This window comes from Notothenia coriiceps, unplaced genomic scaffold, assembly GCF_000735185.1.
Source record: "Notothenia coriiceps isolate Sejong01 unplaced genomic scaffold, NC01 NC01_scaffold00000339, whole genome shotgun sequence".
In the NCBI taxonomy this organism is placed as follows: Eukaryota; Metazoa; Chordata; class Actinopteri; order Perciformes; family Nototheniidae; genus Notothenia; species Notothenia coriiceps.
Genome location: NW_011333040.1, coordinates 7,953,867 through 7,972,171, shown reverse-complemented (window position 1 = coordinate 7,972,171; position 18,305 = coordinate 7,953,867). Strand labels below are relative to the sequence as shown.

At 42.1% G+C, this 18,305-nt stretch overlaps 1 long non-coding RNA gene across 1 annotated transcript; it reads right to left on the bottom strand.

Annotated features, from left to right (window-relative positions):
* Window positions 1-8,762: 8,762 nt before the first annotated feature.
* LOC104944326 (uncharacterized) lies at window positions 8,763-10,593 on the bottom strand. Its single transcript, XR_798210.1, has 3 exons — window positions 10,553-10,593; window positions 9,779-9,972; window positions 8,763-8,921 (listed from the first exon to the last, which is right to left on the bottom strand). It is a non-coding gene; the product is annotated as an uncharacterized lncRNA (long non-coding RNA).
* Between the last annotated feature and the right edge of the window lie 7,712 nt (window positions 10,594-18,305).

Below are 18,305 nucleotides of genomic sequence, written 5' to 3'. Positions count from 1 at the left end.
TTGTGCATCTCTGCTCGGAGAGGTTATTACATTCTCAATTTATGAGAGGAATTCATCTTATAACCCAAATTCAAGGCCTCTATTTTTTTGCACAAGAGCATAATTAATGATATGTGTTTTTTTGTGTGCAGCGGATGACCATTTTATTTTCACACATTAAATATTGCAGTCTGGTTCTGTCAATAACAATCGCTTCTGTTACTCAATTATATTAATAAATGTCATCGCCTGGACTAGATTTAATTATCAGCGTGAAGGTTGCTGTTTTGATTTCAGATGGATTTTTCTATCAGCTGATGGAGCGGCATTTCAGGACACCAGTTAAAGGCACAGAGCACTCCGACTGCAAATCGACAGGTGTTTTATTTTTTACGCATAGCCTCTATAGGGCTATAGTTGGCATTTGTATGTGCTGTCCCTTCTATCCTGATTACTAGTATTATCATGATCACTATCTTTATCATGTAGGGCTTGCTCTACATTGAGATGACAGCTCTCTCTTGTTTGGTCCAATAGCCATCTTCGTCATCTCGACTAGCGTCATGCACGTCACGTGAGCAGCTTAACGCAGCTTGGTGTTGCAGGCAGAAATCCACACACACCTTATTTTATATTGCTGTGCTAGTAAACTGTCAATTGCAGTGTTAAACAGGGCTGGAGTAACTAATGTAAAGGAATTAGAGTATTAGCACCAAATATAACGTATTCATTATGCATAACCTATCTGTCAAGTGGTAGTGGAAAACTAGGGCATCATTGATGCCATAGTCTTGCTCTGGAAAAAAAGAGACACATACAGTAGCAGCCAACGAGTAATCTGTCATGTTTCAGTTTTTACCCCACAGAACATGGATTACAGGATCTAAAGACTTAACCTCAGATTCAAGTCCACCGTCTGTTTATGTCAAGGGAGAGCTGATCCAGCAGATTCCTGGATTCTGCTTTAACTGTTACAAGGATAATCATTAATCCTCAATATATCCTTGAGAGTGATGGTAAAAACCAATGAAAATATATGAACAAGGCACAGCAGAGTAAAAGGGAATGTCATACTGCTAAAATGGCTTTGAGCATTGCATTAGGCTATTTAGTATTTCTTGCAGCGTCTCTGATGCAGCTTTATTGTGTTTTTTGTTGTTTCTTGTTTTTGTTGAGCGTCAGCTGCCCATACTGTCAATGGTCGCCCAACATCAGTATGGTGCACAATACAATGCTCATAATAATACTTTTGCAATAGGAGGTCAAGTCTTAAAATATAGGCCAAAATAGTACTAACTTGCAATGTTGCTCTAATAAGAAGATATCCTTTTTATATGTTTGCTTTCAGTGTTTTGTTATTCACATTATTAGTTGATAAGCTTTATTTTCTCAGTAAATTAATATTTTTTGTCTTTAAATGACAAAGCAACTTTGAAAAGATTGAAGTAGTGAATGAAGTTAAAACTATACAAATTACTATTTGATTTATCAAGAAGTTGACCCTTTCATGGATCAAACGATGAACAGACTAAGCTCTACTTGCATCTTTGTGTGGCTCCGGACATGTCTGTCTTTGATCGTGGCAGATATTGTTAGGACCTTAAAGCACCTGCTTGCTCCATCCAACACAGTCACACTCACAAGGGCATCAAAGGGTAAATATTGGTAGGCACAGGGGACAGGAAGCTCCATGGCAACAATGTAGTGGCAGCGCTTTGCGTCCGGTGATGGCGGGGGTATCTTTCCTCCCTTTCGGACATTCCGTTCCTGCTGTGCACTGAGCTCCCGCCTGCTCTCCGAAAAGAGTTTCCCAGGCTCATGTCCTCTTTTCAGAACCATGCAGGGTTTCTGTTGCCAAGGGACAAGGCCAAGGAAGGAAGCATGCCATCAGTGTGTTTTGTCCTTCATGTATCCACCCTCATTACACACAAATTACAAGCTAAAATTACAACAATTTTAGATTTTAATTGATTTAATAATAGGATATTAACATTCAAGAATGCTAATGAAGTACAGAGGAAATCCTCTTTAATTCAGAGTGAGTTACCATTTTCTGACAAACCATGGTATGCAAAGTTGACCATTTATTTTTCGTCTTTGATATACCAGGGCCAGGCGCCCTTGTTAATTTTATACACAGGATTTTAATGACAAATGTCCACTATTGGGGGCCTAAACTCATAATTTAGGCCTTGCCTATTTGGTTATTTCACTAGATGTTTTAATGCATTTTATTTCTACTTTTTAACACTACACAACCATTATCATATCTTCTTAACCATGTACCTGCCGCCACGTGTAATCATGGTTATAGACCATATCATACAATCTGCATCTGTATTGCAAGCCAGTAGAGCAATGACTTTGGCAACTATTTTTATCACCAATAAATCATATAAGTATTTTAAGCCTACAAGTTAGTTTATGCTTTTCTCATTTACCACTAGAATATGTTTTTTGACATGTTTGGACAAAACTAGGAATTTAAAACATTGTTATGTGCATTTTTCACAATTGTATAGGCATAACCATTTTTCTTGAACATATTTGGCAAATCAATCAATCAATCAATCATGAAAACTAATCAAATGTGGGCTGGAACAACTGCCACCATTCCTATACAGAAAAATAATCATAATTGGCTTGAAGCCCATTTGGAAAATTGCTTTTAAAAGGGGAAATCCACCAAGACTGAGAAATGTGTTGTTCATAACATTTGAGTACCAATCATTTTTTACATAGGACAGGAGAGCAAATGTAATGACAATGACAATTTCCATAAAAACAACATATAAAAGAGTTTAATGAAAAATACACATAAAAGAGTATCAGAAGGACTGATTATAGAATGTGAATAATAGATGCAGCAACCACATGAGAGGATTGAGCGTTGGGGTGGATTTCCCTTTTACTTAGCCGGGGACTAAAGCGTCAGCAGCAGCAGCAGCAGCAGCAGCAAAGCGTCGTAGTAAAATGCGGTGCTGCTGAGAAAAGAGGAGGCGGTAGACAGAGACAGAGAGGGAGAGAGAGAAGGGGGAGCGAGAGAGTGAGGGAGAGAGACCACCGGGCAGGATATTTCTCTCCAGAAAACAGAGACGACCTGTCGTCCTCTCGTCCCCGGACATGTGGTGCACCCAGCGGCAATAGTAGCAGCAGTGCTGGCGGTGCTTGCGGTGACGGCGCGGCGTAGCCCTTTACGTCTTTGGAGCTTCTTTTGTCTTTAATTTTCTTTTTTGTGTGCTTCGGTAATGAGCTTGCTGGGGGCCTACAAGAAAAAGACCAGTTACGATGGCTATGAATCTTTGCAGTTGGTCGATAGTGGCGGAGATAGCTTCAGTGTCGGAAGAGGGAGCAGCAGCAGCGGCAGCGCCACAATCGCAGGCTCAGTATCGGCCACCCTAGGACCGAAGGCGGGCCCGCTGAAAGAGGAGGACTGCAGCACCATGGACAGCTCAGGTAAGAGACCGCCGCCGGCTACTTGGATGGCATTGTACGCTGACGTGGAGAGTGCTTGAGTAAAATGTGATGACTACGTATTAATGTGGCCTGCAACTGTCCTGGTGCAAGGGTAGCAGTGGACAACACAATGGCTAACAATAGTGAAGTAGGCTATACTATAATAGCATAATGATGCTAGGCACCTCCTTGAACCCCACTTCAGGGCTCATAGTGGCCCCCAGACTCCACCTATATGGCTGAATTGGGCTAAATGCAGAACGGTTTAGGACTTTTGGTCCAAAATGTCTAAATATGTGTTGCTAACCAGTCCTGTACATAGTCTTAAAAGATGACCAATGCATTTGACACAGTTCAGACTAGATGTAGTGGTATGTTTTAGATGTGTCAAAAAGATAATGTGAAAACTAAATATGAAAGCATATGTATACAAAATACATTACAAAATACCCAGATAACCTAATTACATTTCTCATTTACTTTATCTTATGGTCTTTAAGAGGGAAACCGTGTAGCACTAACGATAAGAGAGTACATATTATGCACGAAATACTCTCAGTACTGAAGTCTAGTCAACTGGCCATAATGGATAATAAGCTTAATGTATCCAATTACAACTTCTATCTGTTTATCATTAATCTGGTGGTAAATCCTCATGCTTTATTGAATTCAGTCATAATTGCTCATTTTATATGACACCTTATTACTAATTGAGATACATTCTGTCATCTGTAAAACAGCATCTTGGGAAGAATAGTTTAATGATGCCACTACTGTGCCCAATGCTGTCGCCAACACTCCTCTGCACTGCAGCCACGGTAAAAAAAGAATCAAGAAAGTAAATAAAAGTGTCAAATTACATAGCTTTCATTAAAATGATTACTTTTTACATTTAAAAATGTCTACCATTTAGCTGTAGACAGTGAGGAATTGGCTAATGTTATTGGTTCAAAATCTGTTTTTATCATAAAGTATTGTGTAATTTCCAATGAGAAAGGGATTTCCCCCCCAAAAAGCACTACTGCTTATATGCATTGAATATAATCATTGGATTTGTAATAAAGGAAGGATAATAAGGAAGTATTTTACTTTTGGTATTTAACGTTTAAGTCTGTTGTGCCTTTGTGCAGTGCTCTGTGCAGACAGCCAGCCTCTAGGGATGAACAGTGGTGTGAAACAAAAGAAGCTGGATGAGGAGGGTCAATGAGGAAAGGGGATTGGGGTTGGGGGAGGGTGGAGGAGGGGGATCAAGTGTCAGATGTCTGTCTGGTTTGCCAGGCCTTATGGAGGGTCTCTTTCATGTATGTGTGTGCCTGTACCTGTCTATGTATCCATCTGTCCAGTTCACACACAGCCTGATACTGAGGCTAAAGGTTGGCACTCTAAGGTAGACACATTCATTGATCTTTCTGGAAAAGCCCAGGGCTCTCTGTTCTGTTGATGCCACGCTCTCTCACACTGTGGCCAGGCTCTCTGCTGTATTACCTGATGGAGACTGTACCAGAGCCTCCCTCTGGTGTCTGTTTTAGCACTGTTTGTCACTGTAACTGGCTCAGCAGTATGCACACTCCCACATCCATCTGGCCGCAGACACAGAGGCACACAGACTAGTGATCACATTCACACAGATTTGCAGAGAAATAAATACAACATATAATACAGACAAAGCATGTGACACAGGAGAGCATACATTTAGAGAGCAAAATTATAATTATTTATACAGTATCATCAGGATGGTAAACAATACAGTTGGGGAAATGAGACAATACAACATAGTAGACCAGTTTCATAATGAAAGGTAAAAAAAGAAAATACTGTTAAAAGATAATCAAATCAAGTCCAGTTATTTCAAAAGGATTTAAAAACAAAACGATAATTAAGTTTTCTATATGACCAGGTTTTTTAGCAGACCTAGCCCAATGTTATCAAGTTAAAAGCTAGCTATTTTATATAATCTGTCCCAATGAGATCCACAACAAATACAAGGATTCATAGTGTAATTGTGACAAGAGAAAGAAAACATGAAAATAAAACTCAGATATAATTTAGTGGAACTTCCGCAAATCCTATTTTATAATCTTAATCTTATTTCTTGTGAAATACTGGAATGTTTGACCTCTTTTGGTCCCTTACAGTTTTCTTCTTCTTTTACCAACGTGTCGTGTTTGGTAGCATGCATTAGTTGGCTTGCCATTGAATGCAGTGGAATCTTCCTCTGGTCAAGCTGTTTAGTAGAAAATTATTATTCATAAACTTCTTGTCTCATCAGCAGCATCTATATTGAGCAGGTTTGAGTCCTGGGTTTAAGGTGCAGTCATTCTTCTCCAGGACACAACAAGGCCCGGTGCAGTGTACAGTAGCAGCACTGAGATACAGCCATGTGCAGTGTGTTTGCTGGTCAAGCTTTATTTTTGTGTAGTGCATCCATGTGTCATTTACACCAACCAATATATTGTTGGAGGACTAATTGTGGCTCTCCCTCTCAGCTGTTTATATTGGTGAAAGCAAAAAGATGGATTTGAGGAGGGTGGATGTATTAGTGGGTTTGGTCCCATTTTATTTTACGAACAGCTCTCTTTTTGAAGCACGCGTGTTCCTTTATCAAACCAGATGCCTCTTTACCTGAGCAAATATCTGAACATTGTGGGGGAAAACTTATGTGTAGCAATGCAGTGGGAGTCACCGACTCAGGAAGGGGACACGGGGAGAGCTGGAGCTTAGATGTCCAACTCTGATGGTTTATTAGGAGCTTCGGCCGGAGAATTCACACAACAAATCACAGAACCAGAGGTTCTGACTTCACGGTAGAGTTGCCACGTCAATTCTACCCCAGACCCATGTATTTAGCTAGTTCAGAGAGAATAATCAACATTGTGCATAACAAGATAGAATCATAACACCTCTATCAGCTGACGGCAACAGGCAGGAACAGGGAGACAGAACACTGAGAGCACAGCATAAAAGGTTACAGGTGCGTGTGCTCAGTCAGGACAGTATGAACTGATAAACTGGGTCAAAGTTATGGGCTTTGGAAAATATTTCCCTTACAAACATGATTGGCAGTTCCAGGTCGGTTTTGATGCAGAGCAGGATCCAGGTGTCCCTAATACGTCCCGTCATGCTCACCAACTGGGGAATTTGCATAGTAAGGAGGTTAAAATAGAGAAACATTTACATTTGAAATGAGAGAAATGCAAGGGGAAGCTTGCCAGCTAGATAGGAAGATTGCTATCACTCTCATGTATGTACAGTATAGATCTAATTACACCTTGCAGCTGGTTTACTTAGATGAGCATTAGGCTGGAAACAGGAGGAATCAGTTAGCCTTGATAGGTTCAAAGGTAATAAAATCTGCCTTCAGACTTTATTTTTTAATCTGGATTAATTAGGTTAATTCATGTTCTTCAGGGGTGCTGTTAAGTGGATTGTGTTACTTTTGGACAGAGCCATATAAGCTGTTTTCCCATGTATATTTACAAAGCTAGGCTAACCAGCTTGTGGCTGTAGCTTTATATTAGTGTGCAGACAGGAGAGTGATATTGATCTACTAATCTAACCTTCTGCAAATTAAGGTTAAATGGTGATTGTATGGCATTAGCCCAGGATGCAATCAACAAATTAACAACTTAGAAGTTAAATACAGTCAGCAGTTTAGCAAATAAACAACAAAGAACATGTTTCTTATTTGCGAGTTTTGCAGCATGTTACCTTCCCTTTATTTTTTCTCTTAAAAAGCGTTGACAGTTTATGCTTTATGGATAAATAAAGATGACATGTCTATCTCAAAAACAGTTCAAAAGACAGTTCATCTTTGCTACACAGTTTTACAGAATGTGAAAAACGAGGCCTGCTGTCAGCTTAGGGTTTCAAGGTTTAACAGCAAAAATGTGACGACAGTTGTGCCGCACTAGACTTGAAATATCTTTTGGTCCTTTTTATGATGTTCCTCCACTCTCCTGTTTCCATGTTAAAATGTCATACTGTAACTCCGGCTTTAATGTTGTTTTAGTTCTCTTCAGTTAAAGTATAACTATAATATACTATTTAAAAAACCATGATAAAGGTGATGATGAGGCTATTTTTTGTAATGTTTTTATTCTCTTTGTTTATTATCTGTTGATGTACAGAAGTCATTTAAAGGGTCACTGTACTTTTATTAAACTGAAGACATCTTATCCCATAGTCTTTTTCATATTAACAAAATAAATGAAACTACAGTTCCCATGATGCAATAGCTTACGTCAGATCCTCCATGTCTAGAACTGCACCACTGACATTTTTATAACCTTCAAACTCCACATCTCAAGTTCAGATAACACTTTTTGAGTGCCTCTTCATTTAGCAGGAGTTTTCTTGTATGAATTTGGCCAAGCACCACTTGAGTTTTGGAATGTTCAGGGGATCATATGCTGTATAAGTTTAACAAGCAGGAGCTTTATTTTTTCAAGAAAATATGAATCCCCGTCACACATTTCAGTGCCTGTGAAGTGAGAGTCACATTTTGGGAAAGGGATGGAGGGATTCAGACATGGAAAGACAGAGGATTGGAGGGATCAAGAGTAAGCAAGTAGTGAACGAGTAATAAGCAGTCACTGTTTATGATTAATCAGGAAAGTCGTCCAAGCAGCCAGCTGATTTCCTAACAGACGGTGTTTGTAATGTCTTTGTGAGTGTGAAAGTCAGCTGTTAAAATCCACCAAAGTGTGCCCCTCAATTGTTTCACAAAGGTTATCTAACTCCCAGAATTGGTATACCAGTAATACAGATATATGAAGAGGAGGGATAGAAAAAGAGAGAGAGGAAGAAAGAAAATCTTAATTTTCCTAAGGGGTGCTGACTAATATAAGACTCTTGGATCTGTTCCAACCATCGACTGGATATCTAAGGTTCAAACATGAGTCAGATCACATATCATGGCTAAAAGAAAGATCTCACACACATACACATACGTACACACACACACACACACACACACACACACACACACACACACACACACACACACACACACACACACACACACACACACACACACACACACACACACACACACACAAAGTCCAGTGCTCCACCACACAAGAGATGAGCGCCAGTTGAAATGGTTTGCATAACGCTTGGCACATGCAGAGGGCGGCGATGGAATAGCTGCTCCCATTAACAAAGCTATAAAACACGGTCCCACTGACAGAGGGACTTAGTTGAGCATTATATTATGATTAGCCAATGATACTAAAACTCTGGGAGAGAAATGGCAGCGGCTCCGATGGTACAAAAGGAGAGAGGGAGGGAGCGAAGGGGGCAGTGAGTGTCTGAGCTTTGCTGGATGTGTGTGTTGTAAGAAAAGATGCTTAGACTACCGAGGTGATGATGAGGCCCGGGCTCTGTCGGGAGGACCACCAGCTGGGAGTTGGGGTCTTGGGTGAGCGACCCCATGACGGGCTGCAGACCCGCTGGGAAGCCGGGGCTCATCGCCACGTGACTCAGACCTGGAAAACAATGTATTTAGTCAAATGAGGAAAGCATTTACATACTTATTTTACTTCTCTGAAAAGATTGTGGTTTGCATAAGGAATGGACCATGTGGAATCCACTGAACCAAAAACAAAACACATGTAGAAGAGAGCACCCTTTTAAAAACCATTTCCTTGTCTTTTTGTGTGTCTTTTGCCAGGTGTGTCATGTCAAGACTAAAGGACTCAGATGTTAGTCACTTCAATTAAAGTAAGACACAACGTTATATTGTGGCTTGACTTGATTGATATGATATGAATATGATTTGATGACAAAAAAAGTCAACGGTTTGCTGTTGTTATTAAACCTATGTTCTGTCAATAAAGGTTTGTAAATGTATAGTTTTAAACACCTGGGTTTCTTACATTAAAACATGAATTAAACATTAAAGCATGATGAACGTTGGCCACATGGTTGAACAAAAGACACATGAAAACAATAATCAATAATAAAAGACCTTTCACAAACCCCTACACTGACTTACATGTGATCTAAAAACATACAATTAGACAGACAATGTTTTAAGCACTGCAGGTTTGCTGCAACTTGTTTTAAATTAAGACTGTAGACTTTAAAGTTTTACCGTTGCCTTTTCATTAAATCTAATATCTTACACCGCACTCTCACTTTGGTTTTTGTTTTTTATACCTACTCTATCTAACAAGTTTTAAAATGTATTTTATATAATCCTTCTGCTGCCATATGTCTTAATTATTTCAATGTTTATTGGAAGGCACTTTAAATTGCCTTGTTTTAAAAATGTGTGGGACACAGATACACTTTCCATACCCATAAAACATTATGATGCGCCCCTCCACTCCGCTCTACTCACCGTATGAGTGTCCCATCCAGAGGGAGGGACTTCCTGTGCGTTGCATCCAGTGGTGGTGGGCCGGATGAGCGTGAGCGGCCGGGTCCGACCCCAACCTGCTCGCCCCCCCGGGAACCAGGAGGTGAGAGGTCAGGTCTCCGTGGCAACTACTGGAAGGGTGTATCCGGGCGAACTCCACGCGCTCCTTGTTTTCCCTGTTGAGGCGTTGAACTTTGTCATTATCTTCATTATCCCTCTTATAGTCACCATCACCATCATTATGATCATTATCTTCATCCTTGTCATCTTCATTACCACTACTACCATTATAATCATCAAGAAAAAGGAAAATGTGATGGCAACAGGAACAGCTATCATCTTGTGCCTGGTCTATGAGTTCTCATTATATGTGTTCTTCCCCTAATATGACTACATAATAAGAGCCTGATACTTCAGAGACATTCGTATTAGTCCCTGTAACATTAATGCACCACATCTCATCTTAGAGAGGGGGGGGGGGGGGGGGGCAAGAGAGAGTGAGGGTACAGGAAATACACATCAAGGTGAGAAGAGTAAATGGAGTGAGGGGATGAGAGAAAAGAGAAGCAAGCCGGCAGACTGGAGAAGAGAATAAAAGAGTGCAGCTATCAGACGAGAAGAAAACCTGATAGATGCTACCAGGTTGCACTGGTGTTGTTGTGGTGTGTGTGTGTGTGTGTGTGTGTGTGTGTGTGTGTGTTGTGTGGTGTGTGGTGTGTGTGTGTGTCTGTGGATGGTGTGTGTGTGTGATCTTACCTCTGATCATTTCTCTGTCAGATGACATGAGGTTGATCTGCTCTCTCTGTCATCCTCTCCTCTGCCTCTGCCTCCGAGCCCAGAGGATACATGGGGCGTGATACTGCTGTAATACAATCCAATAGTGACATTAAATATCATCGACGGCTGTTCAGACCAAGTACATCTGAAAGCAACTGAACTGAAGACTATGTGCAGACCGCTCGGTACCATAATCTTATAATACGTGGTTTTTTTTGTGTGCAGAAATTGTTCTTTGTTCTTGTATAGCGCATCACCTCCACTGCTTCATATAACTATTTCAATAACATTCAGGAATGTCTCCTGTATCCTGGGTTGCAGTCATTTGACAGGCTGGGTCCTGTGTGTAATAATCAGATTAATTACTGTGTAATAACAGTGTAATATCAGGCGGCCTCCAAATTACAGTGTAATATGGGTATACAAATGGCGTAAATAGGAGGTAAATCTGTTGTAACATGATTTAGTGGGTGTATTAATGCATAATAGGGGTGTCGACAGGGGCTACTAATACAGTGTGAATATGGGATATTAAAAGGGTTTAATTTGGGTGTAATCAATGGAACTAAGTATACGCGCTGTACGACACGGATGGTACTTCATGTCTACTATGTAGTGAAATCAGCATATTAATTATTCCAAATATTATATTGATGCCACATTTAACCAGGTTAAAAATCAGAAGGCTGTTGGTCTAAAGTCCGCGACATGCTTAAAGCTCTCTGCTATTGTCTCCATTTGCCGGCGTAATTACGGAAAGGAAGTCTCAGTAAAATCCGCGGCTCCCCCCCACCCCACTTTCCTGGCTGTCACCTCCCACACACCCTACCCCTACCCAATGCCCCGTCCGCAGAACAACACATTAGGGACAATGTCGTTTCCCCATCCTGTCTGCGCTCCAAACTTAATCTCTCTGCTCACAACCCCTGGGGTAAGTGTAAAATTGTTTATTTCCTTCTTCAGATGTGACCATCTTCTTTAGCTCATGGTTCTAATTTATCTCCTCTTTATAGGAGTGGGCCTCATGTCGCCGCTTATTGCGACTTTATACTAGATACTTATTCTGTGGTTTAGATACTTAATTTTATTTGCATGCCATACTTAAACGTGGTGTTTAATGAAAGCTGAGATGCCTCATTACCCCCGCGCCATATCATCTCCTCATCATGTAGCTTTAGATTAATTGCACCTTATTTCACATCAGTATCAACTGATATCCTCTTTCTTCAGCGATTTGTACACGGCTTTGCTTCGATCTTTATACTCATCGATAAACAAGCTTCCTTTCGGCAGACGAGCTGATGCGCTAATACATCTTCGACAGGAAACACAACGCTGCGCGAGCGGTCCTTGCAGCTTCCGTCAGGCCGAGACAACGGCATGACTTCTCAAACACTAGTTTCAAAAAAGATAAAGACAAACTTCCTGTCACATCTCCAGGTGAGTTCGCTATGCACATGTACCATGTTGTAAATTGCAGCACATGGATACGACATATATCTTTTATAATCGGTTCGAGATCTGATGTCGTCTGAAAACAAGTAAAAAACTTTTTGTTAAATTGAGCAGCTGCAAGAATATAGACCACCTCAGAGGAGTACTTTTTTAAGCAGCGAGCTTTTGGCAATTCTTCGTATCTGTTTATCTCTTCAATTTGATCATTAATATGAACGCTGCGAGAATCTGTAGTAAGTTGTTCAATGTCACTTTTCTTTTTTCTAGACCTGAATATTCTTTACAATGGATCTCCCTTCTGAAATCGAACCATTACCCAACTGCTTTGACCCCAAGAAGTTTGACTGGCAACATTTCTGCCCCAAGCCAGAAGGATTTCTAACCTCAGAAAGAAAGTATAAGGAGTAACAGTATATTCAACATCCGTATTCCTTCCAAAGTTGTCAGAATAAAGTTTGATAAGCTTACTTATTGTTGCTTGAATCTGCTGGCGGCTCAGCCACCCAGCAAATACCATTAATACAACACTAATTTTTGATAAACAACTCTAACATGTACGCTAAAAAAACACCAACAGACGAAATAACAAGATAGAGTTACCTTTCACACTCCACCGTAACCTAATATGAAGCTACAGCTATGCTGGCTGTGCAAAAACTGAATGATAAAGAATTTTGTTTTTATTGGATAATACTGTTTCAGTCTGTGGACCAGAGCAAAGCAAGCGTTGCATTTCTCAAGTATACATGTTATATATCTGAACATAGTTAATAGCTCAGCTACAAGAGAGTAGACAGTAGAGACAGAAAGCTCTTTTTCAACTATATTCTTCTAAGCCAGCGACAGTGAGCACAGTGGGCATAGAAAAACATTCTAGAAATTAATGACCCATGCTGGACCTGTGCCTCTCTCTCTGTCCTCTGTCAGCCATTCGCCTGAGGGAACCACAACGACCACCCTCCAGTCCTCGACACCGACGTGTGGCTGATCCTTTTTTCCCCTCCTTCTTTTCTGCTATTAGCGCCTATCAATATTCGCGAGGTCCCTCTCATAGAGTGAACGCGACGCCATCCATGACGCATATCCACTCACGCGCACCGCGCGCGCGCCGCCGTTGACGACCGCGACCGCCGTCAGCTCCTGCGGGACACGTCGCGCGTCCTGTCGCTCACCCAAGCTCGCTGCCGCCACGCGCGACAATCGCCGGATCGTCACGTTGAGGAGGGACGGGGAGGAACGGGTAAGCCAGGAAGAGTGACAGCGGGAGATGAGGAGGACGAGAGAAGATGAGGAGCGCGTAGGCGTAGGAAAAAGATGGTGACACTCGAGATAATACTCAGGGCGCGACGCTTACTCGATGCGCAGAGGACGCAACCAGGCTAACGCGTCGTCAGAGGCAAGTGGAGGATACGAGGCGGAAGGGATCGAAGGGGAAGAACAGGGACAGCAGTTGAGGGCCGGATCTGTTCGTAGAATCAAAGCAGCCCTCCTGAGTGCACCTGCTGACGCGACGCCGGGAGTGAGGCAAGAACAGGATACCTCATCCGCTCCGCCGCAGAACACGACTTTAAACATTAATACAAGAGAGGCTTTGGGAAATCCTTAGAATCGTCCATAATTATCGTTAAATATTTCTAAATACATTTATTTCCCAACATTAGGCTTCTCTTTTTTTACTAGGGAACATCCTGGACCTCTATAAAACAGTCCACACAAGTGATTTAATAGCTAAACAAACAATGAATCCACTGAAAGATACGTATACGTTGTCCTGTCATGTGCCTCAACTACCACTCCGTACCACATTTTGCCGCCGCCTAATGTCATACAACGTTCACCTTTTATAACGCTACCCACACCGTACAGTCTCGAACTCATGTACTATGGCCAGCAAGCACTGCGAGTGTACGTATCTGACTTTTTGTATTCCGCTTTTACCAATGTTTGACTCTCGATTCACAAATATAAAACACAGCAACCCTAATCTTGAACTAGCTTCGTAGTACGTTCTGTAGTTCTGCAATCTAACACAGCTTTTATCGGTATTCAAAGAACTCATGCCTCAGACGATTGATGTTAGACTCTTCTCCTGAAACATTGTCATTTGAACAATTATTGATTTAACGATCGCACAGAAAATACAATGTACTTTAGGCAAAAAAAACAAGTGGGCTCCATACTCTCAGATACCACCAGAGTTGCACAATGAAAACATATTTTGGAGTTCGATGGTTAATGTGAGACGCAATCACAATGTAAACGACTTCTGCTGCAGCCTCAAATGATTACTGTATGAGTAGCTTAATTATTGCTAGTCTCATCAACAGTAAACTCATTAAGCATAGGCCACATGACATGGAACCAGCCAAAAACTATACGCATTAGGATCACGGTATACCCCTTGGAAAAGGACTAGATCCAGGAAAGGCACTAAAACTACCCATGACTAATTAACACCTTCCCCCCGCCGTTTACCCCGGCGGGACATTCATTCGAAGCGCCAGTCACTACAGTGTTGTTTCGCGCGGTACGCCCCAACTCCAACTCAACAAATACCACACTACGCCACTCCATAAACCCAATATACTACGATCCTCGCCTCGGTCGGTGCTCACAATGGGGATGAGCCTCCAGGACAGCGCAGTCGCCTTCGCATGTAATGCAGGATCCGTATCATATTCCCCTGGCATTCCTCCCGCCTTTCTTGGAAGATCCTTTCCTACTAAATACAACATATGCACNCTCATCTCCCACACACACACACACACACACACACACACACACACACACACACACACACACACAGTGTGTGTGTGTGTGTGTGTGTGTGTGTGTGTGTGTGTGTGTGTGTGTGTGTGTGTGTGTGTGTGTGTGTGTGTGTGTGTGTGTGTGTGTGGGAGATGAGTCAGCAGTGGATGAGTCTCACTCAGACAGACCCCTCCCTCACCTCAGAAGCTCTACCCAGGGTACAGGGGGCACATCCCGGGTGCAGCGTGCAAGACGACCCCCTGTGTGCAGAGACAGCTGGTGGAGGCTGCAGCCAGACGAGCTACGATTGGACGCAGAGAGGAAGTGTTAACTGTCAATTCAATTTAAGAAGAAAAAACACAAATGCATTAAAAATTAACTAAATTGGCTTTTGGGACGCAATCGCACCAATGCATTCTGGGTTAATGTGGTCCCCATGGGGTGGAGACCTGGTTGTTTTTTACCCTTTTTGTTATTTTACTTAACCTAATACGGTTAAATGTTAGTATTAGTTACTGATTGTTCATATTACATTTAAATACCATATACACACTAACTAAATTGGCTTCTAGGACAAAGTTGCACCAACTATGGGTTAATTTAGTCACTATGCGGTGAAAAATGTGGTTGTTTTGGCCCTTTTTGTCAGTACACTTAACCAAATCTTACTATTTGTTAATGATTGTTCACACTAAACTTGTATTCCAGATACGCACTAGGGAATATTTTTAAAGTAAAGCCTGTTTTGTGTAACACTGGGTCAAAATAACCATATTTTATGGAAAATAACACCCACTGCATACAAATTCCCAAAAATAAATGTTTACATATCCACTTTTTTTTATCAACCTCAAAACAGATTTTACACCCACATCAGTGCTGCACTTATCTAAAATTCACATAAAATATGCAGGAAGGCCAAAGAAATCAGTTAAATGAGTCCGACTGTTTGAAATGTGGCGACGCATTAAAGGCATTAAGTCATTAAGTAAAGCCAGTGAAGTCATTAAAGGCATTTCCATTACAAATTTCACTCGTGTGTGTGCATGCTTTGATATTTCAAGCAAACCACGGCACATCATTTAAATATATTCCTGAATGTCTAATCCAATTGACCTCGGAGTGACTGGGACCGAGATTCGGGGCGTCTGAAAGGTCAATGGAGAGTTAAAAAAAAAGTGAATTCATTAACAGCAACTGTTTTAATGTTGGGCGTGGTACGAAATTATTTAAAGGTGTTGAAAATAAATAACTAAGTCTTATTTCCGCTATGTGTTTGGGAGTGTTTGGGAGCACATTTGCCGCTCAGACAGAAGACGTTTGTCTCCCCTCCAGCTCTCCTCCAACATGTGAACAGCTGCTTATTGTCGGTAGCAGTGATTTGAAGGGAGTGGGGTGCGTTTGGTTGCGACATCTCCGGGGTGTGAACACACACCGCCATCTGATGACTTGGCATGTGAGTGGAAAGCGCCAGACTTCCTGTGTCCATGTGCTGTTCTTCTCCTTCTTCTTCTCCTTCTTCTGCTGTCCCAGACCTCCCCTCCACTCGTCTTCCTCACTCCTCTGACCACATGCTCCCCCTCCCTCTTCCTCCTCTCCTTCTGCTTTCCTCTTTCACTTCCACCTTCGCTCCTCTCAGCTTTTTCAAGTGGCCCTCCTTCCTCCCCACTCCTCTCTTTTCAATCGATCCCCCCCCCATCTCTTATATCCAGCTCCCATCTCTCCAAACTCCCCTCACCCATCGCCTCCTCGCAGCCCGACGCCTCCTATTCCTGTCTCAATTTCAGCCCTGCTTCCACTCCTTCTCCTCATTTGTTTCTCCCTCTTCTTGCCTCCCCCCCTCTCCCCACCATTCGGCCGGTTGTAAACGGGCCCGTCCCGGTGCTACTCGGCCCATGGCCAACTCACTAAATCAGAAACGATTGGAGGATTTGGCAAGAGGGAGTGAGAGCTCAGCGCGGCGCCTTTGAAGTCAGAGACACGAGAGAAAAATGACATTTTAAACAGCCCGCAAAACACAAGGCTAAAACAGCTTCTTACTCTGTACAGGAGGAGAGGGAACTATGTGTGTGTGTGTGTGTGTGTGTGTGTGTGTGTGTGTGTGTGTGTGTGTATATGTGTGTAAGAGGATTTGACAGCAAGATGGGTCCAAACAGATAACCTAAAAAAAAAAGAGGCTTCAACAGAAAGACAGCTTCCGCCACAGGCTGTGTTTCTCAACTAACGGTGGAAACAGTCAGAATCCTTATTTCACGTTTCGCCAGTTTTTCACAAATTGGAGCAAGTAAGCGATAACAACCCGTGTTGTCGCCTTTAGGAAAGTATTTGACATCTCCAAACATGTTTGCCCGGGAATTAAATGGAAACCAGTCATCTTTTCGGGGCGGACGTTAACTTTTGTTTTTCTTGGATGTCATTCAAACCCTTTAACCGGCTCCCTGCACTTTGTCATAGAGAGTTAAATCACAGATGTAATCAATAACAATAATTAGGACTGCATTCCTTTCAGGTGAGCCACTTCCTGGTATTGTGCACGCTCTCTCGTTAATGCTATTAGTTTCACCTGTGCTTTTCCTGATAAAACATGTCTACTGTGTAAAGGCCTCCTTATGACTTATCAGTTAGATGTGAAATGTTTGTGAAATCAAGAAAATTCAACACATTTGGATGTTAAATCTATTTCTATCATAACTTCAAACTGTTTGCACCAGAGAAGCAGGAAAAGTAAATGATGGTGAGTCCAACTTTTGCAACTGTTGATGAGGCAGTTTATTCCCTCCTAATCCTATACATTCTCATTTGTCACATCCTGTTGGTAAAGTAGTGTACACACCACATTTAAACACAGCCTCTCGCTCATAGAGGCAAAACACTTCTGCAGTAGCCAAAAGTAGTCATTTAAGGTAAGAAGATAAACTTGTAAGAGCCTGTTCTTACACTTAAAATCTTTCCTGATGCAGCTTTAAAGCCTTAAAAAAAGAAGAGAAGAGTTTTCTGTTTGTTCAACTGCCTCATTTGCAGCTCGTCGAGCGATAAATAGCGACAGTTAAGCCTCGAGAATGAGCGCTAATGTCGCCCGGAGTGACTGTGTTAAATCAGATTCGAAGAAAGAGTCGGAGAACGTGAACACGAGAGAGAGAGCAGCGGCGGGGAAAAGAGAGCAAGAATGTGTGTGTGTGTGTGTGTGTGTGTGTGTGTGTTTGTGGAGGGAGAGTGTGTGCGTCTATCAGACAGATTTTGTGTCTGTGTGGCTCGGCTTTGATGTCTACACACACACACACTCTCACGCACTATCACGTGCACACACACTACAAATGATTGTTTTTAAGAATTCAAGCCAGGGAGCTCCGGTAGGCGGTCTGCCAGCTGGCCACGGTCCAGAGAGTGGAGCATAGCCAGCGCACAGCGAAGAAACCTGGCCGAAACACACACACACACACACAGCACTTATAGCAGAGGGTACGACCGCTCGAGAGACACACACACACACCGACACACACACACACACACACACACACACACACACACC